Below are 27,429 nucleotides of genomic sequence, written 5' to 3' on the forward strand. Positions count from 1 at the left end.
TGGAGACGGAGTTGGCAGCTAGCTGCAGGGTGGAGGAAGGGCAGGTAGTGTCCCCCTGTCCCTTGCCTTGGGGTTAACAAGTTCCACTGGGGTCTCTGCTACAGGAAGTACTAGTGCAGTCCTCGTCCCTCAGGCTCCCCACAGACCCTCAGGGATGGGCCATGGGCATGAATGGCCTCCTGAAGACCCCTCACCTTCACCCTCTCCCTGGAACTTGGTGTGGTATGGGGGCAGCCACATGCACACAGCAGGACTCTGGTTACGTGAAGTCCCTCTTTTTCTAACCCACAAAAGACTAAAACCTGGAAATCCTGGCAAATTTCTGAAGCCCACACCCAACCAACTCCAGGTACTGTCTTAAGGTCCCTAGTGTAGTCTGAATGATGGAATTAAGGTGAGGAACCTGGGAGGTGATTAGGTTTTATAAGTAGAGACCTAGAAACTGGGGTTAATGCCCTCATTTAAAAAAAAAAAAAAAAAGGCTGCAGAGATTCTTTACCCCTTCTATATTGAGGACACAATGAGGTATCACCTGTGAACCAGAAAGTGGGCCCTCACCAGACAACAAACCTGCCAGTGCCTAGAGCTTACATTTTCCAAGCCTTGGGAACTGTGAGACATAACTTTCTGTGGTTTTTAAGCTATCCAGTCTGTGGTATTTTGTCGTAGCAGCCCGGTGCATTAAGCCAGTTCCTTGCTAAAGTATGTGCAAAGCAATAATGTGTCTTTACATAGTTTGGAGGAAGGCTGATATTTCTGGACCTGCATTACCTATCTTCATACATTCATTCAATTTCTCACCAATTGCAGGTAGCAGATGAGGAATTTAGGGTTTTCACACGGCAGAAAGCTCAGCAGTATCCAGAGACCAGTTGTGGATTGCCTCTGAGTTCCAGATATGAAATCCCTCAAGACCTAAGGCTGGCAATTCTCGATTTATTAGCTTACTTAAGAATTCCCCTGGGGAACTTTGTCCAGGGTGCATTTCCTTACCAGGATAGCACACGTGGGCTGGTGGGGAAGTACTCAAGATCCACTATAGGCTTGTGCCTTGAGGCAGGAAGTTGTCAAGCTCCATTTGGCATCACCACGACAGGTGGTTTAAAGCCAGAATCCAGGCTCCTCAAAGGTGTGATCCTGACATTTGTGTCAGGGCTCAGGATTCCCTGGGTGACGCTGGGAGTGACAGAACCGCACATCCAAGTAAACAGCGGAGAGTCCCAGGAAACCAAATGTCTGGCGCAGGGTGCAGACAATGAAGTGCTGGCCCTGAGCCGAACAGTCCCTTTCCACAGACATTTTGAGGGGGAATTTCCCCCCACCTGACACTAACTGAAAAGAAGACTCTGCACAGAGGCACCCGAACTAGGCTGTGCGCTATGGTTTTCTACTTTTTCAATCACACCGCTGCAGATCCCTGGCTACTTTTTCAATTGGATGAAACTCGTTAAATGTACAGGCTTCTCCTAGCCCAGGACCACAGCACTGACCCGATCCTTTCACTTGGTGAAGAGGTTTGGGCCAAGAGTGGAGGATAGTTTTTCTGTGTTATTTTCTAAAGAATGACTTCTAATGCTGAAGAATGAACTCAGTGTTTCTGCTATGTCCAGCCACCTCAGCATGGTGCTACAAAATCATTCATCCTCCGGATGGGGAGATAGCTCAGTTGGTAGGGTGCTTGCCTTGCATATATACAAGGCCCTGGGTTCTAATCCCCAGCACTACCAAAAAAAAAAAAAAAAAATCATCCATCCCAGGAACAAATTCTAGGCAAATCTGTCAGAAATCAAATGATAAGACAAAGTGGACTGGGTTGACTAGGTTTCTCAGATTCTTCTGAAAACCTTTTATAACCTTTTATACTTCAGCCTTCAGCCCAGCACAGTGGTACACACCTGTAATTCCAGCTACGTCAAAGGCTAAGGCAAGAGGATCACAAGTTCAAGGTCAGCCTCATGTAATTTAGTGAGATCCTATCTCAAAATAAAATAAAAAGGGCTGGAGATATAGCTCAACAGCAGAGCACCCCTGGGTTCAATCCCCAGTTTAAAAAAAAAAAACATTTTAACCTTCATTGCAAATTATTACTTTATATTTTAATCCACATTCCTGATTTAGAAAACAGTCAACTTGCAAATCCCTGGCTACTGAAACTTGCAGAAAATCCCCACTAGTATGGGAAGAAGAGTACAATGGCATCCATCACACCATGGGTCACTGATGAACTTAAAGCACCGGTTTGCAGTCCTAAAAACTGGGGTCCATTTACCTAATAAGGAGTGATATCGAACACTGAAAGTTCATATAGGGGGCAAGAAAAGTGGAAGAAATTACTATAACTGCTTTAAATGCAACTGCTTTAGGAATAAGGGGAAGAAGAGAGAACATGGTGGTACACGCCTGTAATCCCAACAACTCAGGAGGTAGGAGGATCCCAAGCTCAAGGCCAGGCTCAGCAATTTAGTGAGATCCCTGAGTGTTCAATCCCCAGCACCAAAAATAAAAAACGAAGAGTTAGGGGAAGGGAGGATGTCACCAGATACACTGGGGTCAACAGGAGAGGACTGGGATGGGGGGTGTCAGGCCTGGAGAAGCTCCATAGTCAAGGCTGCTGGCTCAGTCTGAGGGATGAAAAATGACTTGCTCCTCAATTGCTGGTATTTAAACGTTAACTTTAAAAACAGCTTGCTTATCATTTGTACCACTCATAAAGATCAAAGAAGAGGTTGGTTAATTTAAAAGCACAACACATACAACAGTCTTTGGTCTACATCTCATTTAACACATGTGTTGGAAAAGAGATGTTTTTGGTATCCCCATCTTTATAGATGAGTAAACTAAGATTCCATTTTTTAAAATTTTTTATTTATTTATTTTTTGGTTTGGTTTTTATACTAGGGACTGAACCCAGGGACGCTTAACCACTGAGCCACAACTGCAGTCCTTTTTATGTTTTATTTTGAGACAGGGTCTCGCTAAATAGCTTAGGCCTCATTTAGTTGCTGAGGCTGGCTTTGAACTTGCGATCCTCCTGCCTCCACCTCCCGAGTCACGGGGATTACAGGCATGTCACACCGTTCCCAGCTAAGATTCCAATTTTGTGACATGCTCAAGATCTTAGGGAGAACTTGGCCAGCGGTTAAGATGCTTGGGCAACACCATAGCCATAAATAACTACAGTATCTATATATTTGGCTCTTTTTTACCTGATCTGCTCCAATCAAGCAACAAAATCATCCACAACACCCCTGCCCACACCTAAGATAAAAGGGTTTAAAACACAGTGACATTCCCCCACTGTGTTCTACAGCTCCACCTGCTTCCTTGACATTCATGACTCCCTCCAGTCAGCACAGAAGACAAAACAGACAACAAAACTCATCCCCTCAAATCCACTTAAGGGAAGCTCCATCCATTTTCTCATCACCATCAGGGTCTTCTGCCTGGACAAGGATACCAGCAGCATGTGCCTGCAGAGTGGCATCTCCTACATGGCCTTGAGTACTATGAGACTGCTGAGTTTGTTTGATGGAAACAAACTCCAGTCACATTCTATTGATGTACCTGGTGGCAAAATCCTGAACTGCCTATGGGAAGACCACAGAATTTAGCCACAGTAAACTCCCCACGGCAGGAAAGCCATGTGGCCATTCACTACACTCGGAGCAGGTATTCTGTCACTTAGAGCCCTCCATCTCTTAAGTACTTCTAGTCAATCACGTACTATAGAAAATCAGACAAACTCTCTCTTTGAGACAGTTCTTCCTTTTAGGACAGGGATGATTTAAACTTTCCTATAATGTATTCCTAAAAAATGTGTTTGGAGGGTAAATGTCCAAAATCTGAATAGTAACCGCATATGTTCATAGAGAGGATTATCTTATAAAAAAGGGATGTATTAAAAAGAGTGTATGGAGCTGTGCCTCCCTCTGCCATAAGCCACCCAAAGGATTGCTGGGTGAGGCTGGTGCCACTGAAGGGACCTCAAGCTTAAGTTATTTTTTCATCCTTTTTTTTTTAAAGTTTCACAGGAAATCTACCTCTGGGTATGAATTTGGACATAAAGAAAATGATACCATTTCTATTAAGAATTGCTAAAATTGTTAAGCCTCCTAAGTATGCTGACCAATTACTTCAAATTTCCAGTCACTAGCACAGGGTCCCTGATCAATTATCTAAAAAAGTGGAGACTCTTTTTTTTTTAAAGATCAAAGAGTGACCATTCCAGAAGTTAATTGGAGGCAGAGTATCAATTCTGCCAGGTGCTAGGGCTTCTGCCTATAATCCCAGCTGCGTGGGAGGCTGAGGCAGAAGAATCAAAAGTTAAAGGACAGCATGGTCAACTTCATGAGACCCTATCTGGAGATGTACCTCAGTGGTAGAGAGCTCCTGAGTTCAATCCCCATTACCACGCCCCCACCCCACACACACACACAAATAGAAGTTAAAACAACAACAACCAAAAAAAAAAAAAAAAAAACTGCACATCAAGTCTACCAGTGTTGAGAAGTACAAATGAAACTAAACACTAAACCTTTGGTCCTTAGAAATAAATTTCCAGCATGCTCGCTATTAAAAATCCCTCAACACACCTCCACCAAAATTCAATTTCACCTTTATTAGAAACATTTCTCATTACCCTAATAAGCAGAGAACAGTAATAACAACTGTGATAGAAATCTGGGACATGGGGATTTTAAGAACCCACCAATCTCTAAGAAGAACATCTAGACAATAATTAAAATAATAACTACCAAGTCCAAAGTGTTAGCATTTTTTTAAATGACATTTAATGGTTAGTCCCACAATAAACATGGAAAGTTTCAGAAATAAAATGACCGGGGGTCATGTTTCCCCTCCCTTGTCAATGAAGACAACCTGCTTCACCTTATTTACCAGAGATCCTGAGGCTACTGAGTCGGAACAAGCCACTTATGAAAGTGAAATAAATTCTGACCACACTACTTGGAACTCTGCAGGCAGGAAGCTGTGCCAACTGTCATGCCAGAACTATGAGATAATGGGGATTTCAAAATGTTTGTCCCATCTTGATGCCCAGCCATCCCTCTCATGATAGCACCTCAGCATCCCAGAAAGAAACTGGAATGAACCCTAACGCACTGTCTGTCTGTTAGTTGAGGAATCAGGACACCTAGGCTGTATTGGTTTCATTTTTTTTCCTGGCTCAGGATTAATTTTGTTGGTTGGTCCAAAGTAATTTCAGGGCCCACATGACTCTTAGTGTGCCCTCACCCAAAGTAGAAGATGCTCTTGAAGAGCCAAGGGTCAAACTGGGGAGGAGACAGCTAGCAGCAGAGTGCTATTTAGCACATACAAGTCTTCATGTCTAAAAAAATAAAATAAAATAAATAAAGAGTAAAAACTTCCCAGATACAGATCATTTTTGGACATGTACTATAAAATTTTATTGATCAATGTTGAGATCAATAAAATTCTATAGTAACATGTCCAAAAATGATCTGTATCTGGGAGAAAGAGGGAATGTCTAATTAAATTGGGAACACTTCCAGGAAGGAAAGTGTGATGCTTAAGTGAACTCTAATCAGAACAAAGACAAGGAAACAGATCCCCTGGAATCACAATGGCAGGTGGGCTTGTCCTTCTTCCGCCGCCAGGCTGACTGTGAACGAGTGGTGGGACAGGGAGGCTCTTCCTGGGAGAAGTAAGCTTCCACACGCATTCAAAGATGTAAGAACGTTACAGGCGCGAGCGGAGGAAAAGTCCCTTCAGGAGTCTTGCCCAGCAATTCCCACAGCACTTAATGCTACACGGAAGGGTACAAGTCTGTGGGAGCCAAACCGCTACTGCCCCACACGGGAAACTGGCTGTACCAGGTCTGGAGAGACAATGCACTGCTCCTCTAAACGAGTCACCCCTTTTCAGACGCCCCCTTTTTGTGGGTTGAGAGGGATCCCCAGGGAGGGCGCGCGTCTTGCATCAGTGTCCTTAGCTGCTAGGTGCACGCAGCTCAGCCTCCAGCCTCATCCGGCCACCTGCGCCACCGCTCAGCGGCGCTGACTCCCGGCTCCCACAGGCTTCGTTGGAGTCCCCTCTGGTCCTTGGTTTCTCTAGAATTTATCGGGACCGCCAGAGTTTCTCCTCGCTCATCCCTGCGGGTGCGTCGCCTCCACAGACTTTACCGGCACAACTTGCCCAGGGCTCTCCCCGCCCCTCCACGATCGCCTCCTTCCATTCCTCAAAGTGTCCCCACGAAGGACCAAACAGATGTGTGCTGGCTTCATCCCGGATAAAACATCAGATTCTAACTGCTTAGGGTCCAGCCTCAGGTCCCACCTCCTGGTTCAGCTACGACCTGGAGCACCCTTTCGCTTTCCGGCAGAAGGGCCGCTCCCTCCCCCTGCATCGAATCCGGAGTTCAGTACGAAAAGGCTCCAGCTGGCTGGGGACCAGGCCAGCTCAGGCCTCAGTCTCCCCACAAAGCTCATGCCTTTCCGAAAATGCCCGCAGAGCCCCCAAACCATAAGGCAGGACCAGCACCTTCCTCGCGGGCTGGAACCAGAGGTTCCATCTGCAACCTGCCGGGTCTGGAGAGATAACCACAGCCACATTTTATTTCACTGCTTTTCCTGTTCATCTCGTTTGTGGGGAAAGGGTGGCGGGGGGGTCCTCTATTTTTTTTATTATTTGTTTGTTTGTTTATTAGTATCATGGATTGAACCCAGAGGCGCTTTACCACTGAGCTACATGCCCAGTCCTTTTTATTTTTTATTGTGAGACAGTCCCGCTGAGCTGCTGAGGGTCTCGCTAAATTGCTGAGACTGGCCTCCAACCTCTGCGATCCTCCTGCCTCTGCCTCCGGAGTCGCTAGGGTTACAGGCGAGTGCCACCGCGCCCGGCCTACGTTTATTTTTAAGGCAGCCAAAAGCCTGCCCTCCCCAAACTTAGGAACTCAAAAGCACATGGTCAAAATTCTTCCAGCCGCACACGATCCGCTACGCAAGGATCATTTTAAAGCCGGCGGTGCTTCCAAAGACTCCCAGATCTTTAACCTTTCGCCAGTTACTCTTTCTCCATGCCCAAGGAACTGAAACTGCTGCGCCCCAGTTTGGACACTCACCTCTGGGCGCCGGCTCCCGCGGGCGCAGTCCTCCAGTTCGGCTCCGGAGCCGCGCGGCGGCTGCCTCCTACTTGGGGCGTTCCCGAGAATCCGAGGAAAGGCGCGCGGCAGCCCGAGGCTGGGGCCAGCGCATCTGCCGCGAGGCGCAGCGGCTGGGCGCTCTGGAAACCACCGAGCCCCGCCCGCCCTCACCGGCCCCGCCCCTTCCCCGCCCCTTCCCGGCGCTCAGCGAAGGCAGTCTGCGATTCTCCACCCTTATCCCCTACACAGCCACCCACCTTTGCTCTGCGGCTTGGACCCTCTATGCGCAAACACTGAGAAATGAATGAGCGGAGAGAATGGAGGGATGGAGAGGTGGCGGGATGGATGGGGCGCGGGAAGCGGGGTATTTCCTAACTGAGGAGGGCTCTGTGTCCGAGCAGGTGGACTTGTGTTAACGCACCGGTGGGAGCGTCGGTCACAAGCCAGTGGGTGTGTGCTGTATGCACACTTGTACACGATTGCATGTGAGAGTGTGTGTTGTCTGTGCGCGTTCCTACCCGAAGGGGCAGAGAGCCCCTCGTCCCTTACTCAACACAGGACTGGCCCTGGTGTTAGCGGGATCTCCGGAACTGGTTCGGGAGTGCGTCTTCGTGACGGTAATGTCCCGGTGTATTTAGGGGTTCCCTTTGTCGCCGTCCTGAGGCTGAGATGTGGACAGATGCTCAAAGATCACTGGCTTGCCAGAGCTTCCTGCTGCCCTCCGAGTGCCGCAGCCGGTAGCTTTACGGTGTCAAAGCGCGCGTGTTAACAATGCCAGCGGCGGGGAAGGAGGCAGCTGATACTCAGCGTGGGGCTCGATCAGGCAGGTGGCCAGCCATCCCTCCCTCTGGAGCCGTCTGAAATTTCAGTCTGTTATCCCCTCCCCCACCATGAATATTTAAGTAATGTTAATGACCCTTTGAAAATGGACCATCTAGAAATCCCGAGAGAGAACACAAATGTTCACACAAACGTCCTACACAGAAAACAGCTTTAAAAAAAAAAGAAAAAGAAAAAAGCTATTGTGTGTCCCACTTTACCACACGTTCTATACTGAAAAAAATTACCTGAAGTCCGATTTCTTCAGGCATGCTTTCTTGGTGATTCTCCAGCATTGCAAGTCAGAGCCCCTCCCCCACCCCTTGAGTTTTCAGCCTCAAGTGGCCTTCAGCTTTCTCAATCCCTAGAGGAGGTCCTGGACTCAATTTTGCATGTCAACCACAGCAGGAAGATAACTGTGGTCCACTTTTTGCTTTGAATATAACCCTTACTGCTCTGCCCTTTTTTGGGGGGGAATGCTAAGGATTGAACCCAGGACTTTGTGCATGCAAGGCCAGCACTCTACAACTGTGCTATATCCTTAGCCCCCTCCAACTTATTTTTAATAATGGACATTTTTCTTTCTCTTCCTCTCTCCCTGCTCCTCCCTAATCTCCCCCACTCCCTAATCTCAGGGGAAAAGGGATTACCATTCTTCCCCATCCTTGGCAAAGTTAATCTGTCCTTGAGGGGCTGGGCTCAATGGTAGAGTGCTTGCCTAGCATGTGTGAGGCATTGGGTTCAACCCTCAGCACTACATAAAAATAAATAAAATAGAGGTATTTTGTCCATCTACAAATGAAAAAAAAAATGTTAAAAAAAAAATCTGTCCTTGAGTACACACCCACCATAGGAACAAAGCAATCCAGATTTGGGGGATTGTACCAGAAATCCATGGAATTTAGCCTTTGAATCACCTCTTTAAAAGCCCCCTATTCCTACTGATGGGCAGAATCACAGCCTTTGGGACAGTAATACCTTGTGTTTCTCCTTTGCTAGCAAAGGAGATAAACCTTTTTCCTTTTTCTCCTTGTTATTGGATTGGCATCAGGGACAAGGACTGAGCTTTGAGCATAGGAAGACAGAGCCAGGGCCTGACTCTACTTTCCTCAACCACAAAGGTCCCTGAGTTCTAGTACAAAGAAATAATACCACTGGAAACTACCCAAAAGCCTATATCCACCAAGGATGCAATAAACTTTGAGGTTTATTTGCACCTTTACCCAGGGATAGAGGATAAAGCCTATAAGGGAGACTTTAACTGTCCTCAGTTTCCTGAAGGTCAACAGACTCCTTTTTCTTGGCATTTAGAGATTGTTTCATATCCTTTTTGCTTATTTGTCTTTACATTGCTGAATTTCAATAGCATTTTCTGGCCAGTGGCTATAGATTCCAAAGCTTCAGCTTTCAGTGGACTTCCTTCCTTTCTCCCTTCCATCCCTCTTCCTCCCTCCTTCCCTTTCTTCTTTCCTTCCTCTTTTTTCTTTCCTCTTTTCCTTCCTTTCTTCCTCTTTCTTTCAATCCACATGTCCCTGATTAAATGAGTTAAATATTTGGGTGCCCTACATCTGATCAATTTTTCTTTTTTCTTTTTACAGTGCTAGCGATCAAACCTGGGCCTCATGCACACTAGGCAAGCCCTTTACCACTAAATCACAGCTCCAGCCCTTTACTAACCTGTTTTTAACAGTTTAATATCATGTGAAAACTCACTGAAATGAGCATGTAAAGTATCACAGTTATTTATTCGTATGGACCACAGACTCTCCAAGGAAGAATTCTAAAATTACAGCAGAGGTGATACTTTATAAGCAGTGCCATGACAGGTACTTCATCATTCTCTCCTCATATGTTCGTAAGTTAGAGTAGGTGTAAAAATTTACAAATAAAATTTGTTTCATTATTAAAAGAGTAAAGCACATTATACCAACCTTACTATGAATTACTTCTTTTCTAAAGCAGTGTCAATGTTTTGTTTAAATTAATTTTAGGGGGCTGGGGATGTGGCTCAAGCGGTAGCGCGCTTGCCTGGCATGCGTCAGCCCAGGTTCGATCCTCAGCACCACATACAAACAAACATGTTGTGTTCGCCGAAAACTAAAAAAATAAATATTTAAAAAATATTAATTAATTAATTAATTAATTAATTTTAGGTTTGGAAATAAAGCCCAGGGTACAGTGCTTGCCTAGCATGGAAGAGACCCTGAGTTCCATCTCCAGGGCCACCAAAAAAATACTAGCTGGGTGTGGAGGCTCACCCCTGTAATCCAGCTACTCAGGAAGCTGAGGGTAGGATGATTGCAAGCTTGAGGTCAGGTTGGGAAAAGTGTTAAGACCCTGTCTCAAATTAAAATAAAAAGGGCTAGGAAAAGCACTCAATGGTAGGTGCTTTTCTAGAATGCTCAAAGCCCTGGCTCAATCCCCAGCACTGCAAAACAGAACAAAAAGATGCAGATTCCTGGGCTCCAACTTGAACTAAATCAGAATCTGGGGAAAAAGCTAATAAAACTGTATTTAACAGCTCCCATGTGATTTTCTTTCTTTCTTTCTTTTTCTTTTCTTTTCTTTCTTTTTTTTTTAATCTTTTTCAGTACTGGAGATTGAACATAGGACCATGTGCATATTCCAGAGCTCTATCCTTGAGTTATACCCCCAGCCTTTTTTATATTACCTTAAGACAGTTTTCGCTTAGCTGCCCAGGCTGGTCTGAAGCTTGCTATCTTTCCATCTGCTCCTCCCCAGGAGTTGAGATTATAGGTGTACAGAAACGTGCCCACTGCCCATGTGATTCTTAAGAATGTGAGAATCTGAAGAAGAGTGGAGATTCGAAAGCCTGGCTTTATCACTCAGGGCTAGCTTTAAGGCTGGGTTCATCACATCAGGTTTCTTAACATAGTCAGTTATTAAAATTGAGAATATTTTATGAAGCAAGCACATTTATTTTCCTATTTTTTTTTTTTTTTTTTTGGTACCAGGTACCAGGAATTAAACCCAGGGGTGCTTAACCACTGAGCCACATCTCCAGCCCTATTTATTTATTTATTTATTTTTGTGCCAGGAATTGAACTCAGGGCACTCGGCCACTGAGCCACATCTGCAGCCCTATTTTGTATTTTATTTAGGGACAGAGACTCACTGAGTTGCTTAGCACCTTGCTGTGCTGAGGCTGGCTTTGAACATGCCATCCTTCTACCTCACCCTCCCAAACTGCTGGGATTACAGGCATGCACCACTAACCACGCTTGGTTTCATTTTTATTGTTTATTTAAAGACAGGATCTTGCTAAGTTGCTGAGGGCCTTGCTAAATTGCTAAGGCTGGCTTTGAACTCTTGATCCTCCTGCCTCAGCCTCCAGAGTCTCTGGGATTACAGGCGTGTGCCACCACGCCTGACTTCTCCTAGATACTCTTTAGGAGCACATTTGAAGCAAATAAATGACTAGTAACTCCATGAAATAACTGTAGCTGAGAGGTGTAAATGTTGCATGCTCTCAAAGGCCCTACATCCTCTAAGACACAAAACCTATGGGCATTTTCTTAGGGGGTGAGAAGATTAGGATTTGTTTTGCTGTGGCCTAAGTGTACATTTACTGTTCCTGTGGCCTCTCTTATGCTGCTGACCCACTTTAAACTGTGCCCTGAGCAAGAGCAGCCTCCAGGGAACTCAAAAAATAGGATGTATCTACCAAAGACACATAAAAAGGCCAGGTGTCTGGGAAAAGAGTCAGCCTATAGACAGGTCAACAGAACCTCTTCTCAGCCTCTCTTCAAAATGAACTAAATAGGGCTGGGGTTATGAATCAGCAGTGTAGCGCTTACCTAGCATGCACGAGGCGCTGGGATAGATCCTCAGCACCACATAAAAATGAATAAATAAATAAAGGTATTGTGTCCAACTCCAACTAAAGAAAAAAAAAACTGAGCCAAATGAACTAAATCCACAAATAATGGCCTATAAGTAGACAGATGTCCGAAAGCTTACAGAAGATTAGAAACTAGAAAAAAGACTGGAGTGGTTCAGGGAGCTGATCTGAAATCCAGAAGGAGGAACCAGGTCTAGTTTATCATGAAAGAGAATTTACCATCTCTCTTTCTAGCAAGGAAAAAGATCAAGAAGCATCATCTGGGAATGATTCCCAAGGGCTAAATGGATTCCATGAAAAGAAAAGTTTGCTACAAGGGAAAAAAAAAAGAGTAAGAAAAAGGGAAATGAACATAAAACAATAAACAGGCTCGCTGTCCTCAAACTAACAGCTATACGTCAGTGGCACTTTACATCAAAAAGAAGTATCCAGGCTGGGGATATAGTTTAGTTGGTAGAGTGCTTGCCTCGCATGGACAAGGCCCTGGGTTTGATCCCCAGCACCACACACACACACACACACACACACACACACACACAAAGAAAGTAGATACGACTTCATGACCTGTGTGATTCTACATCATGGACAACCAGAAGAATGAGAAATTCCACTTCATATATGTATGACGTGTCAAAGTGTGTTCTACTGTCATTATAATAGAACAACAACAACAAAAAGGTAGCAGGAGAGGTCATTGGAAACTAGGAAAAATCTCATGCCAAAGGCATCCCCACGGGATAAGACACACCCCTGAAAGTTTAAAAGAATAAACAAATTAGAGGAGATATTTGCATCATGTACAACAATAGGTATTATCTCTAATGTGTGGACAGTTCTTACAAATCAAATAAGAAAATTGAAAACTATTACCAGGTGCTTAGTAGAAAAATCGAACAGGTAGTTTATGGTTAAATATGTGCAACTGGCTATTGAACTGGTAAAGAAATACTCAAACTGTTTCAGTTAGCTTTTTCACCACTGTGACCAAAAGACCTGAAAGAACAATTTTATAAGAGCAAAGTTTATTTGGCATTCACAGTTTCAGAGGTCTCAGTCCACAGACGGCCAGCTCCATTGTTCTGGTCCCAAGATGAGGCAAAACATCCTGGTAGAAAAGTGGTGCAGGAAGGCAGCATCAGAAAGTAGAGAGAGAGCTCTGATCAGTAAGAACAAAATATAAGCCCCAAAGACACACCCCAATGACCCACCTCCTCCAGCCATAACTACCTGCCTGCAGTTACCACCCAGTTAATCCACTGAAGTGGATTAATGCACTGATTAATCCAATCATTTCTGAAAGTTCTCGAATTGTCTCACACATGAGCTTTTGAAGAACACCTCAATATCATATCGGGCTAAGGATATAGTTCAGTTGGTAGAGTGCTTGTCTTGCATGCACAAGGCCCTGGGTCCAATCCCCACCACCACCATACACACACACACACACACACACACACACACACACACACACAAGTAACACTTCATATCTTCATATCTGACCCATAACACTCTTCATAATTAAAGAAGCTCAAGCGAAAATGAGATAAGGCCAGGTGTGGTGGCATACACCTGTAATCTCAGTGGCTCGGGAGGCTAAGACAAGAGGATCTCAAGTTCAAAGCCAGCTTCATCAAAATCGAGGCCCTAAGCAACTTAGTGAGACCCTGTCTTTAAATAAAATACAAAATAGGGCTGGAGATGTGGCTTAGTGGTCAAGTGCCCCTGAGTTCAATCCCTAGTTATCACCCACCCCCCCCAAAAAAAAAACAAAGCTGAGATAATATTTTTTATATATTCAGGTAAGTACTTAAAATATAAATAATAACTATTGTTGAGGGAACAATTAAAATCATTATTGTAATAATAAGTTGGTAAATCCTGAAAACAATTTGGTACTATCTCTTGAGATTAAAAAAAATGGTCTTAAATGCCAACATGGGCTGGAGATGTAGTTCAGTTAGAGCAATCACCTAACATAGGCAAAGTCCTGGGTTCAATCCCCAGCATCACACACACACACACACACACACACACACACATAAATATTTATGCACTTAAGCCTGAAATTCACTTTTGAAATTCAAAAGATTATAAGATCTATGGAGTCACATGAAAGACTGGGAAGATAAAGGGGAGTCAGTGAATAAGAAATTCCAGGGCTGGGGTTGTGGCTCAAGTGGTAGAGCCTAGCACATGTGAGGCACTGGGTTCAATCCTCAGTACCACATAAAAATAAAATAAAGATATACTAAAAAAAAAGAAAGAAAGAAAGATGAAAGAAAGAAAGAAAGAAAGAAAGAAAGAAAGAAAGAAAGAAAGAAAGAAAGAAAGAAAGAAAGAAAATAAATTAATTCCAGGTCATGCAGAGGGGCATAAGAATATTTCACATGCACCTGGAAAGTTGTCTTGGTGCTATGTTGAGACCCAGGCTCTTCTGGTAACACATCACCATCTGAAAACAACATTTGTTTGGAGAACCCAAGTCAAGGGGCTTTCCCATGGTGTGGTGCAGGGTAGAGATCAGGAACAGGGAGGCCAGATGGATGTGAGGATAAGAATTCAGAAGAAGGAACTCAGAGCAAAAGTGACCAAGAGAATTAACATAATCCTACTGTGCTCTGGTTTGGGTGTGTCCCCAGAATTCATGTGTTAGAAATCTAATGCCTCAAATCCTATGTTAATGGCATTTAGAGGTGGGGCCTTTGGGAAGTCATTAGAATTAGATAAGGTCGTCAGAGTGGGGCCTCCAATGATAACATTAGTGAGTTTTTTTTTTTTGAATTTTAATATTTATTTATTTATTTTTTAGTTTTCGGCAGACACAACATCTTTGTTTGTATGTGGTGCTGAGGATCGAACCCGGGCCGCTCGCATGCGAGGCGAGCGCGCTACCACTTGAGCCACATCCTCAGCCCCACATTAGTGAGTTTTTAAGGAGAGGAAAGACCTAAGCTAGCATGTTTGCTGTCTCATCCAGGGATGCCTCCACCCCTGTGCTACCAAGAAGCAAGAAAGCCCTCACCAGGTATTGGCACCGTATGCTTGGACTTCCCAGTCTCCAGAACCATAAGCTAAATAAAGTTCTTTATAAATAGCCCAATCTATGCAGTTACAGCATGATATTCAACAACAGAAAATGGACTAAGACACCTGACTCAAGTTCAAAATATATAAAAATAGTGAGGTATATTCAGGATGACCTCCAACACCATGTTGGAAGGAGTCCAAGCAATTTTAACAAATGTAACAGAAGAGAATTAGCCATGTATGGTGGAACCACTGAGACAACTGGTCAACTAGTCCTAGAACTCTGATTACTTGCTCATCCTCTACTCAAATAGGGATTTTACTACTCTTCTGGATATTTTGTATACTTTTGGATTCCCCAATTGACACATTTCTCTGGTGATCTTGGATATATTCATTCTCTCTCTCTCTCTCTCTCTCTCTCTCTCTCTCTCTCTCTCTCTCTCTCATCAAGGATTGAAGCAGGAACACTTAATTACTGAGCCACATCCCCCAGCCCTTTTTTTTTATTTAGAGACAGGGTCTCTCTGAGTTGCTTAGGGCCTCACTAATCACTAATCTGCTGAGGCTGGCTTTGAATTCACCATCCTCCTGCCTCAGCCTCCAGAGAAGCTGGGAATACAGGCCTGCACCATGGCTCCTGGCTGATTTTTGTTTGTTTGTTTGATAGGGAGGTACTGGGGATTGAACTCAGGAGCACTCGACCACTGAGCTACATCCCCAGCCCTATTTTGTATTTTATTTAGAAACAGGGTTTCGCTAAGTTGCTTTGCACATAACCATTGCTGAGGCTGGCTTTGAACTCATGATCCTCCTGCTCAGCCTCCCAAACTGCTGGGATTGCAGGCGTGCGACACCAGAGCTGGCAGTCCATACACTCGTACTGATTTACAACTGTGGTTTATCTGATTAAAAACACTCTTCTGAAAGTTCTCTCCTCTCTATGGCTAGGACTGGTGCTGAGTGGGGGTCAACTCTGGAGATGCTATAAGTTAGTGGATCACCTGCTGGCTTTCATCAGAAGTAGCTGAAAAACTCTGTGTGTGTGTGTGTGTGTGTGTGTGTGTGTGTGTGTGTGTGTGTGTTGTGTGTGCCTTTCCTGGGTGATCTGGGTCCCAGGACTCCATATTCGCTTAAGTTTTCCGTGTGAGTCTCTTTCTGGCCTGACATCCCAGGGGACAGTGTCCTGTGGAATACTTGGCCAACATGCTGGGTTCACTCCCTTCTTGGCCCAGCCTGTGCTGCTGGCTTTCCTTCACTTCCCCTCCAGGGTCGCTGGCTGCTTCTTTCCTGCCTGTTCCATGTTTATTTCCTTATCCTGCTTCCTCACACTTGGCCTTTCCTCTGCCAAACCTCTCAGGTACGGAAGTGGCCTGTGCACACTCACCCCAGCTGCTCCAGCCTGTTAAGCCCTTTAAAAACACTCCCATAGAATTCTCGAAACCCAAGCAAGGCATGCACATCTAACTGTTCCTTGTATCCCACACTGTGGCTGGACTGTGCCTTCTCTATTCACTACTTGACATCACTTTCCAGATTGTCCAGTGAAATACACATTTCAATGGTTCTGATATAAAGAAACAGGTCAGGCACTGTGGTACATGCCTGTAACCCCAGTTACTCAGGAGGCTGAGGCAAGAGGACTGCCAAATTTGAGCCAGCCTCAGTAATTTAGCAAGATCCTGTCTCAAAATAAAATAAAAAGGGCTGGGGATGTAGCTCAGTTGTTAGACCCTCCAGGGTACAATTCCCAGGAACTGCTCCCCACCAAAGAGAAGAATGTATTCAAGTATTACTTTGGTAATTAACAACAACGAAGTCCTGTGAAGTCCTATGAGGTCTAGGTTTCTTGGCTGAGAATTTTATCTCATTTTACAATTGAAGCATTTAAAAAATCTAGTGAACACTCCTTGATGGAGAGACAGCATAACACAAGGTACTCATCAAGCATGGCATTGAAAACACGAGATATGTCTAATACATTTGGAATGTATACAACCAAGATGCTGGAAAAGTGCCACAACATGAAATTTCAGAAGAGAGTTTTCATCCAGCCAGTTGACCAAGCAAATTTACCTCTCATTGGTGACCTGGGAATGCAAATCTGCCTTTCATTTCCAGTGGTGCTTAAAGTCCTCTTCCATTTTAAGTAAAATGAAGATTTTTTTTTTTTTTTAAGCTGTGCTAGGAATGGAACCTAGGGCACTGTGAATGCTAGACAAGTGCTCTGCCACTGGGTCACACCCCAGCTCCTAGGATGAAGTTTTTTTTTTTTTTTTTGCAATGCTGGGGATTGAACACAGGGCCTCAGGCATGCTCAGCACATGCTCTACCACTGAGCTACACCAGTCTTTATTTATTTATTAATTATTATTATTATTATTATTTTATAATGAGACTATCCAAGCCAGTCACAGTGGCACATACCTGTAACCCCAGCAACTTGGGAGGCTGAGGCAGGAGGATTGAGAGTTCAAATGCAGCTACAGCAATTTAGTGAGTCCTTGCGCAACTCAGCAAGATCTTGTCTTAAAATATTTAAAAAGAGCTGGAGATATGGCTTGGTGATTAAGCACCCTTGGGTTTAATCCCTGTTACCAAAAAAAAAAAAAAAAAAAAAAACTATACTATTTTCTTTTTTGTTGTTGTTGTTGGGTGGCAGGTACCAGGGATTGAACCCAGGGGCACTCGACCACTGGGCCACATCCCTGGCCCCATTTTGAATTTTATTTAGAGACAGGGTCTCATTGAGTCTTAGTCCCTAGATGTTGCTGAGGCTGGCTTTGAACTGGAAATTCTCCTGTCTCAGCCTCCAGAGCCCCTAGGTTTATAGGGGTGCTCCACCATGCCCAACTGACTCTACAATTTTCTTAGTTCTTTCTAGGTGTTTCTCTTCCACTAAACTTTTACCATATAGGCCATGAATTTATGGAAAGAATCCTACAAATTTTCAGCCTTATCAGAGAGAAAAGATAAACATTCTAAGTTTTAATAATCTTGATTATCATAATGCTATTTTTACAGTAGCCTTTAACTTACTTGTCAAATGTTTTTTTTTTTTTTTTTTTTAAAGAGAGAGTGAGAGAGGAGAGAGAGTGAGAGAGAGAGAGAGAATTTTTTTTTTTAATATTTATTTTTTAGTTCTCGGCGGACACAACATCTTTGTTGGTATGTGGTGCTGAGGCTCGAACCCGGGCCGCGCGCATGCCAGGCGAGCGCGCTACCGCTTGAGCCACATCCCCAGCCCCTGTCAAATGTTTTAATATTGACAACTGTCCAATAAGAAAATATCCTTTCCTTCTACTTTATTGAGCATATCAAATGGCTTAGCCAAGTGTGAGTGTAAGTCCACCAAAGATGAAGGGTCTTTGTTTTTGTTTGTTTGTTTTTAGACAGGGTCTCACTATGTTGCTTGGGCTGGTCTCAAACTCCTGGGTTCAAACAATCTTCCTGCCTCAGCTTCCTGAGAAGCTGGGACACAAGAGTGCCCCAGCGTGCCCAGCTTTTTTTTTTTTTTTTAAGAGAGAGAGAGAGAGAGAACTTTTTTAATAATTATTTTTAGTTTTCTGTGGATACAACATCTTTATTTTATTTTTATGTGGTGCTGAGGATCGAACCCAGCGCCCACGCATGCCAGGTGAGCACGTTACTGCTTGAGCCACATCCCCAGCCCCATGCCCAGCTTATTTTAAGAGTTATATACACAGAGTAAGTTAATTACTCCTCTAAGTCACAGTAAGATGATAAAGTGTGAAGATCATTTAGCTATGGAGAATGTTAAAAGCCTCTTCTACAACATTATTTATAGCCTCTGGGGACCTTGGCCAACATAAAATTATTGCAGAAACTATAATAGTTTATAATAGAGTTGACTAAAACATGGATGTCTCCAACTCATCAAGTAGGTGCCTTCTCCATAGCTCCCAGGCCCTTCCCTCCTCTCCTGCTTTCCTCCCTGTCTCCCTTTCTTTCTTCTTTGCCTGCCTTCCTCTCTTCTTTCACTCTTCCCTTCCTTGGGCTGGCTCCCTCACTTCTTCCTTTCCTTTTCTCTTTCTCCTTCCTTCCTTCCTTCCTTCCTTCCTTTCTTTTCTTTCTTTCTTTCTTTTTTTTTTTTTTTTTGGTGGTGCTGGGGATTGAACCCAGGGCCTTGTGCATTCGAGGCAAGCACTCCACCAACGGAGCTCTATCCCCAGCCCCCCCACTTCCTTTTCTTTTTAAGCTACTGCATAGATAATTTTAGGAACCAGCATTGCAAATTCAAATACTTTAAGAAGCCAGACAGATAATATGAATGAGTAAAGCTGCCAGACATCTCAACACAGTTTGGGACTCTCATAAAGGACTCAGGTGCAGAGGAGTGGGGTGCCTGACTGGCACAGTGATTTATGGACAGACTGAGATGAGATAGGCCTGCATAGGGCCTATCTCATCTGTATGTTCACATCAGCCCTGGGGCTGCTTTTCCTGGGCTACCCTGGGGCCTTTTTTATTTCTTTGCTTGGACGGGTGAGGGCACATCAGAATGCTAGAGACTCATTAGAGCTGAGATGAAAGTTAGATGTCACTCCATTCACTTTTCTCATTTTACAAAATAGCAAAATGTCACTGACTCACAAGGCCTCTGGAGCCCAGGGGCTGGGTTTGAATCCTGCTCCATCACCGGTGGGCTGTGTCAGCCTCGGAAAGTTTCTCAGGCTCTGCATCCCTCCAAGTCTTATCTTCTCCAGGACACTGTCCCAGGAATTGTACCCTCCCCCACCCAGCAATATTCTCTCATCTCATTAAATATGCTGTGGTTTTCTACTTAAAAAAATATATCTCATGTGCATATAATTAAATTAACCCCACTATATTGCCTATTTAAAACTTTAAGCGGGTAGATCTCATGTTGTTTTTTCACAATAATTAAAATTCAAAACAACTTTCTTATTTCACCTCAATTCTCTGTTCTCCTTAAAGCAAGCACTCTTAGGAGATATCTCTATTTCCCCACCCTCCACTCACTTCCTTGGTCCCCATCACCCCACCAAACAGCACATGTCAAAGTCCTCCAAGACCTCAGGGTGGCCAGACCCGTGACCGCCTCTCAGAACCCACCTTCATCTGCCTTCCAAAACACTCTTGGGGTTCCCCTCGGATCCCACTAGCCATTGTTTCTCAGTATGTGTTTCCAGTTGCGCTGAAGCTCAAATCTTAAATGCCCTCCAAGGCCCAAGTGTCAAAGACTTGGTTTCTAACCTGGTGCTGATGGGAGGTGGTAGAACCTTAGGGAGGGGTCCTAGTGGGAGGTCTTTCTTCACTCTCTGGATGCCATGAAGTTAACAGCTTTCTCTACTATGCTCTGGCCATGATGGATTGCTTTGCCACAGGACCGAAAATAACAGGACCAATCAACCATGACTAAAATCTCTAAAGTTGTGAGTCAAAATAAATCTTTCTTTCTTTCTTTTTTTTTTTTTTTTTTTTTTTTTTTTTTTTTTTTGCAATGCTAGGGATCAAACACAGGGCCTCATGCAGGGGCCAGGCAACGTTTTGTATTTTTAAGTTGACTATCTCATATATATATATATATATATATATATATATATATATATATATATATATATATTTGGTACTGGGGATTAAACTCAGGGGCACTCAACCACTGAGCCACATCCCCAGCCCTGTTTTGTGTTTTATTTACAGACAGGGTCTCACTGAGTTACTTAGCACCTTACCATTGCCACTGCTGAGACTGGCTTTGAACTCAGGATTCTCCTGCCTCAGCCTCTTGAGTCGCTGGGATTGTGGACATGCACCACCATGTCTGGCCTCATCTATCTTTTTTTTTTTTTTTTTAATTTAAATGGACACAATATCTTTATTTATTTATTTATTTTTATGTGGTGCTGAGGATGGAACCCAGTGCCTCACACATGCCAGGCAAGTGCCCTACCACTGAGCTACAGCCCCAGCCCACCTAGCCTGATGTATCTTAATATAGTAACAGAGAGCTAACCGACAGGCTCCTTCTCATCTATCCAGACTTCAATTTGGGAGAAGCCACACTTGGGGCTCAGACCCCTCTTCTTTCTCAGGCCATTCTCTCTTTGATTTCAACCAATGTATGGCTGTGCACTGATGAATCCTAAATTTATTCCCAGCCCGCTCTCTCTCTGGAACTCCAGGCTCATATTTACCCTCTCAATGGAATGCTTAGAAGGCATCTTAAAATTAACAAGTACACAGCAAATTCCTAATTTCCTCTGGAACCTGACTTGTCACCTAGATGGAGACAGACTCAATACTCTTCGCTATCACCACATCACCCATACCTTGAAATCTTGAAATACTCTAATTTCTTTCCAAAGCACTTATCACTGTTCTTCAAATAATCTATTTACTTGCTAGTTTTTTTTTTTTTTATCTATCTCCCACTAATAAGATGAGTGCACTACATGGGTGCAGGGATGTGGTCTCATTTGCCAATTTCTAGGTGCTCAGAGATTGGCATAAAGTAAGTACTCATTAAGTATTTGTTAACAAAATGAAAAAATGACTGAAAAGTCTCTCTGTTCATAGAGCTTACATCCTAATAGAATGTGGAAAATGAGAAAAAGGAGAAGAATACCATAGGTAATAGGAAAGAAAATCAAAGGCCCACTGAATTAACCCACATAGATAAGAAAAATGCATGATATATCAAGAGGGGAAATTGGTTATAAGGAAAATAAAGCTGGGTGGGGAATACATATTGATGGTGGTAGAGGAGAGGTGCTATGTCATATAACATGGTCAAGAACAGGCTCTTGAACAAGGTAACATTTGAGCAGAAACCTGAAAAAAAGACCTGAGGACAAACATGGGGAAAGAAGAGGCACCGTATTCTGGTAGAGGGAACAGCATGTGTGGAGACTCTGGGCAGCCACGTCTAGAGCAGCCAAGAGGCAATGTGGATGAGGGGACGTTGGCAGTGGACCAGATCACGAGGTCCTTGCAAGCCGTAATTAGTACTTTGGGTACTTTTTTTTTTTTCCTGAGTATGATGAGAAGCCACTAAATTATTTCAAATACATAAATGATTTGATTTGGTTTGGGCTTTTAAAATATCACTGTGGCTGCCTCTGTGTGGAGCGTGTATTACTTAGGAGGAAAGCAGGGGCTGGGAGACCACTCAGAAGCTATGGTAGTCATCTGGGCAAGGGACAACAATGGCTTGAACCAGATCCTCTGGTCAAGTGGCGATGGCAGCGGAAGGGTCAGGCTCCAGGCATGACTGGAAGGGGAAGCGTTGTCCCCAGAGGCACCCGATACACACCAACTCCTCATGTGCCTTCCTCGCATGCATTTAACCACACACAGGCACCAGACACACAGCCTGATCCTTGTTATTCTCATTTCAATGAAACATTCCTACTAAGCAGTCCAAAACAACTCCACTCTGATCAGGGTTTCTAGGAAATTTCTTTGCAAAAGCAAAGAAGCCACTCACCAAAAATGCTTTCTGAAGTTTAGTGGGTAAAACAGGTTTTGGATTTTAGGTGGCTCAGAGGAGAATGCACTTTTAAAATACTAAGCCAAGCAGATTTTTCCACAATGTGATTCTAGAAAAGAATTTAGTATTTCCTATGAAAAGACCCCACCGACCCCAGATTTCTACACTTACCATGGGTGAATTCATCTGGCCTTTCACTTTCGTCTCCTATTATCTGTGGCATTCTTTCTCTTTAACTGCTTAATCACAAAACACAGCTATTTTCAGACATGTCACTTACACAAAGAAGGCGTGGCTTGAACGTTATTGATTCCCTTCATGGGGAAGGCACACTCTCTGCTCTTTTCTTTGCGGTGGGTCTGAATTCCAAGTGAAAGCTGGGTTGTGAGGTTAACTGGCCCAGCATTTCCCAAGAAATATGCAGGCAGAAGAGCGAGCTTGGGTCCCAGGTGAGAGGGGCTCTGGAGCCATGGTGAGGGGGTATGCTGGCAGCTGACCTCTCTGATTCTGGAGAGGGCCTTCCACATGTTGCTTTACATCTGTGCCTCAGTTTCCTAGCCTTTAAAATCAGGGCAACTGCATAGTATCGATTATGGGTTTTTGGTGAGCTCTGGGTAATTTAATGCTTATAAAGGCCGTGGCACCATCCTTTTAGATTCCCAGTAGGTGTTAGCTCTTTATTATCATTTTATTTACTTATTTATTTGCCAGGGGTTGAACCCAGGGGCATTAATCTGAAACCACAGTCATTAAGTTGATTTTTTACTTAAATATCCACAAATCCTATGTTCCATGTGGCATAACACAGAAATGCAGATATCCTAGAGAAACTAAAAGAATTAATTCCCCACAGGTCAGGTCTGTTGGGTGTCATGACGTCTAATCCATTCTGGACTTCTGAATGCTGAATTTCTCCAGATTCAATGAAAGCTCTAGTTTTCACTGTAGTCTCAGCTGCCCTTTTATACTGGAGCGGTTCTGTCTTATGTTCATGAATCATTGCAACAGAATGCTAATGAAAAATGTCATCAGAATGCTGATGGGAAGGAGACCCAAAGACAAAGCTGAAAAACAACTGGTTCTTAAGAACCAGAGAAAAGATGTGGCTGGAAAATGTCCCAGGAGTTCCTGGAAGGTATGGGTGGGAGCAGGACTGACTCTAAACTACTAGGGTCCTCGGCCTACAGATGGGACAGAATTTCAGCATGTGTCAGTCAGAGGCCCAGAAAGATCCTCCTCCTCCTCCTGCTCTTCTTCTTCTTTTTAAATTTGTTTGTAATTAGAGATGGATAACATGCCTTTATTTTCTTATTTTTGTATGCAGTCTGAGGATCCAACCCAGTGCCTCACATGTGCTAGGAAAGCACCCTGCCACTGAACCCCAGCCCCAGCCCATTCTCTTCTTTTGTTACTTTGCTTTACACCATGCTCAGGATGAACCCAGGACTCACACAGGCTAGGCAAGCACTCTAGCACTGGGTCACATCCACAGACATTCTGACTCCTCTTTTAAAGGAAACTTGAAGAGGGGTGTGTGGGGGAAGGTATGTGGTGATGTCATCTGTCTGGTTATCCAGGACAGTTTATGGTGATGGGATCTATGGTGGTCCATTTGTTCTCAGGATCCTTGAACAGACCTGGTCTCCATATCTGATCAAGAGATAATGCTAGAAAGTCCCCTAAATCATAAGTTTCTTAAAATATTCTATCTCTCTTTGCTTAATCTATTGGTAGGTGCATTAATAATGTACAAAGTAATTATCATGAGTGATTTTATGGTAACTGTAATAAGATTTACAGATTCCCAGAAATTTGGGAGTGACAGACCTGGGAGAAGAACTTAAATAGAGTGGGACAGGCCTGGAAAAGTAATCGGAACTTCAAATTAAAATTACATTTTCTTGTCCTTCCTTTATGTCTCTTCTCTACTTATGTCTTTTATTTCACCTCTCCTTCCTCACCATCAGAGAAACTGTAGCTCTGCATTTGAAGAATGCCTGAGTTCAAACACAACTGCAGAACAGCTTGATACGGATCAGGACCTCCCTCACAGGTCTGCAATAAGCATCACCTTTGTGTTTTACGAGGCAAAATGGTAGACATGGTCTTTAAGAGCAAAGGTTACTGGGCCACCTCTGGGCTCTGGCACTCTGTGGCTCTGTGTTAAATAAACATGATAGGAGGCCACTGTTTGGAGCCAGGTTCCTGCACTGGGTCTTAACAGACCAGACTTGCTAGGCGTGGTGACGCACTCCCATAATCCCAGAGGCTCCAGAGGCTGAGGCAGAGGATCAGGAGTTCAAAGCCAGTTTCAGCAACAGCTAGGCGCTAAGCAACTCAGTGAGAACCTGATGTAAATAAAATACAAAATAGGGCTGGTCATGTGGCTCAGTGGTCTAGAGCCCTTGAGTTTAATCCCTGGTACCCCTCCACACACAAAAAAAGAAAAAAACAACAGACCCGACTAAAAATAAAAATGGAGTCATCCATCCAAAATTTCAAGTTGATGAACCAAAATAAGTTGTTTACCTAATATTCTAAGAAACCAGGAGAAATGTGAGCCAACAGCTAACCTTCCAAAAAAGAGCAAGTTTCCACTGGAAGGTTCATGAAATTACCTTTTCCCTGATCCTTACAAGAAAAAGGTAACCAGAAGCTGGGCAGGGTGGTGCACACCTGTAATCTCAGTGATTTTGGAGGATGAGGCAGGAGGATTGCAAGGTGGAAGTCAATATGTACAATTTAGCAAGACTCTGTATTAATTTATTTTTTAAATAAAAAGGGATGAGGATGCAGCTCAGTGGTAGAGCACCTTGGTTCAATTCACAGTACTGCAAAAAATTAAAGGTAAACTCAAGTAATCTGATGTTAACCAAATCAGTTACATAACTATTGCTCTAGCTCCATGTCACTGGAGGAAAAAAGAAAACAACTTTGAAATGACCAATCTGGTTTTTGTTCTTTCTTTCAGCTTTTTTTCTTTTTTTTTGTGAGGGAGAGTACCTGAGATTAAACTCAGGAGACCTCGACCACTGAGCTACACCCCCAGCCCTATTCTGTATTTTATTTAGGGTCTCACTGAGTTGCTTGGCAACTCATTTTTGCTGAGGCTGGCTTTGAACTCACAATCCTTCTGCCTCAGCCTCCTAAACTGCTGGGATTACAGATGTGTGCCACCATGCCGGCTTCAGCTATTTTTAGTTCTCTGTAAAACCAACCTTGTGGCCTGGGTGTGTAGAGCACTGGCCTCCTAAGCCTGAGGCCTTGGGTTCAAGCCTTAGCTCTGCAAAACAAACAAATAAAAAACCAGCCTCCTCTGCTGGATCATTGTACCATTTATTCTACTTTATGGGATGAAGTGTTGCCCGATTCTTGATCTTTAAATTGTTATAAATTTGTTCTTTGACACAATTACTTAATGTCTCTGCACCCTGTTTCTTTTTTCTGTAATTAAAAAAAATTTTTTTAGTTGTAAATGTACCCAATACCTTTATTTTGTTTATTTAGTTTTATATGGTGCTGGGGATTGAACCCAGGGCCTCACACATGCTATGCAAGCCCTCTACCACTGAGCTACAACCCTAGCCCCTTTCTGTATATTTTTCAAAACAAAACTATTTTTAGTTGTAAATGGACACAACACCTTTACTCATTTAAAAAAATATATATTTTTTAGATGTTGATGGATCTTTATTTTATTCGTTTATTTATATGTGGTGCTGAGAATTGATTAAACCCAGGGCCTCACACATGCTAGGCAAGCACTTTACCACTGAGCCAGAACCCCAGCCCCTACTTTACTTATTTTTATGCGGTGCTGAGGATCTAACCCAGTGACTCACCTGTGCAAGGCAAGTACTCTGTCACTGAGCTACAATCCAGCCCAATTTTTTTTTTTTTTTTTTAATATCAGGGATTGAACCCAGGGACACTTGACCATTCAGCCACATCCCCAGCCCTATTTTGTAGGTTATTTAGAGACAGGGTCTCACTGAGTTGCTTAGCACCTCGATTTTGCTGAAGCTGGCTTTGAACTTGTGATCCTTTTGCCTCAGCCTCTGGAGCCGCTGGGATTACAGGTGTGTGCCACTGAGCCTGGCCCCAATTTTTTTAGTTTTTACTTTTTGGTACCAGGGATTGGACCCAAGGGTGCTTACCCACTGAGCCACATACCCAAGACACACACATCCCCCCCTCCTTTTTTTTTTACTTTTTATTTTGAGACAGAGTCTCACTAGGTTGCTTACAGCCTTGCTACATTGCTGAGGCTGGCTTTGAACCCGCAATCCTCCTGCCTCAGTGTTCAGAGCCACTGGGATTACAGGCATGCACCACTACACCTGGCTCTCAATAGATCATTGATCCTCATAGTTTCATGTCACAATGTTGTGGTGAGAATGAAATAAAATAGTGCCCCCAGTGTCCAGAGCAAAGCTGACACACGAAAAGTTCTCCATAAATGTTCGTTTTTATTCTCGGTATTCATTTTATTTACCTGAAATTCACTAGAAGACTGAAAGTATTAGAGATCAAAACTCAATCTGTGAGCCCATGGAGATTATGGTGACCACGCTGTATCCTCTGTATCCTCTCCTCCAGCCCAGATCCCTTGGGACAGCTAGTGGGATGGTAGCTGCTAGTACTTTTCTCTCTCTCTCTCTCTCTTTTTGTAATATTTTTTAGTTGTATATGTTCACAATACCTTTATTTTATTTACTTATTTTTATGTGGTGCTGAGGATCGAACCCAGTGCCTCACAAGTGCTAAGCAAGCACTCTACCACTGAGCTACAACTCCAGCCTGGTACCTTTTTCCTTTTCAAAAACAGATTTAAGAATGCCAAGCTAAAATATATGTCACATCTCTGCTGGCTCATGTCTGAAGAAGTAGCCACTGTTGCAATGGTAATAAGCTCAAGTGACATAAAAGAGCCCAACTCTTAGTACATGGACCTATTAGGGTTTTGCAACCCGTTCTCCTGGTTAGGAAATCAATCATCCCATCTGAACACATGTCTTTTTACATGCAATTTACATGTGTGTTATGATTTTTACAGTATTTTTTTTTTTTTTGGCAAGGCTGAGGATTGAACCCCCGGCCTTATGCATGCTAGGTGAGTGTTATAAC

The 27,429-nt window shown here is 43.6% G+C and overlaps 1 protein-coding gene across 6 annotated transcripts in view; it reads right to left on the minus strand.

Annotated features, from left to right (window-relative positions):
* The window catches only part of PALM2AKAP2 (PALM2 and AKAP2 fusion), a 470,283-nt gene that overhangs the window by 99,350 nt on the left and 343,504 nt on the right, over window positions 1-27,429 (minus strand). The window contains exon 1 of one of the 6 annotated variants that reach the window (XM_081280064.1): window positions 7,100-7,233. The exons of 4 other annotated variants lie outside the window; for them this stretch is intronic. The gene's annotated coding sequence lies outside the window, so the exon portion shown is untranslated. Of the gene's footprint in view, window positions 1-6,174; window positions 6,198-7,099; window positions 7,234-27,429 lie in introns of those variants that run through there. One more of the 6 variants, XM_081280066.1, reaches the window with a different exon arrangement.

Source organism: Spermophilus citellus (genome assembly GCF_964194105.1).
Source record: "Spermophilus citellus genome assembly, chromosome: 2".
Lineage (NCBI taxonomy): Eukaryota > Metazoa > Chordata > Mammalia > Rodentia > Sciuridae > Spermophilus > Spermophilus citellus.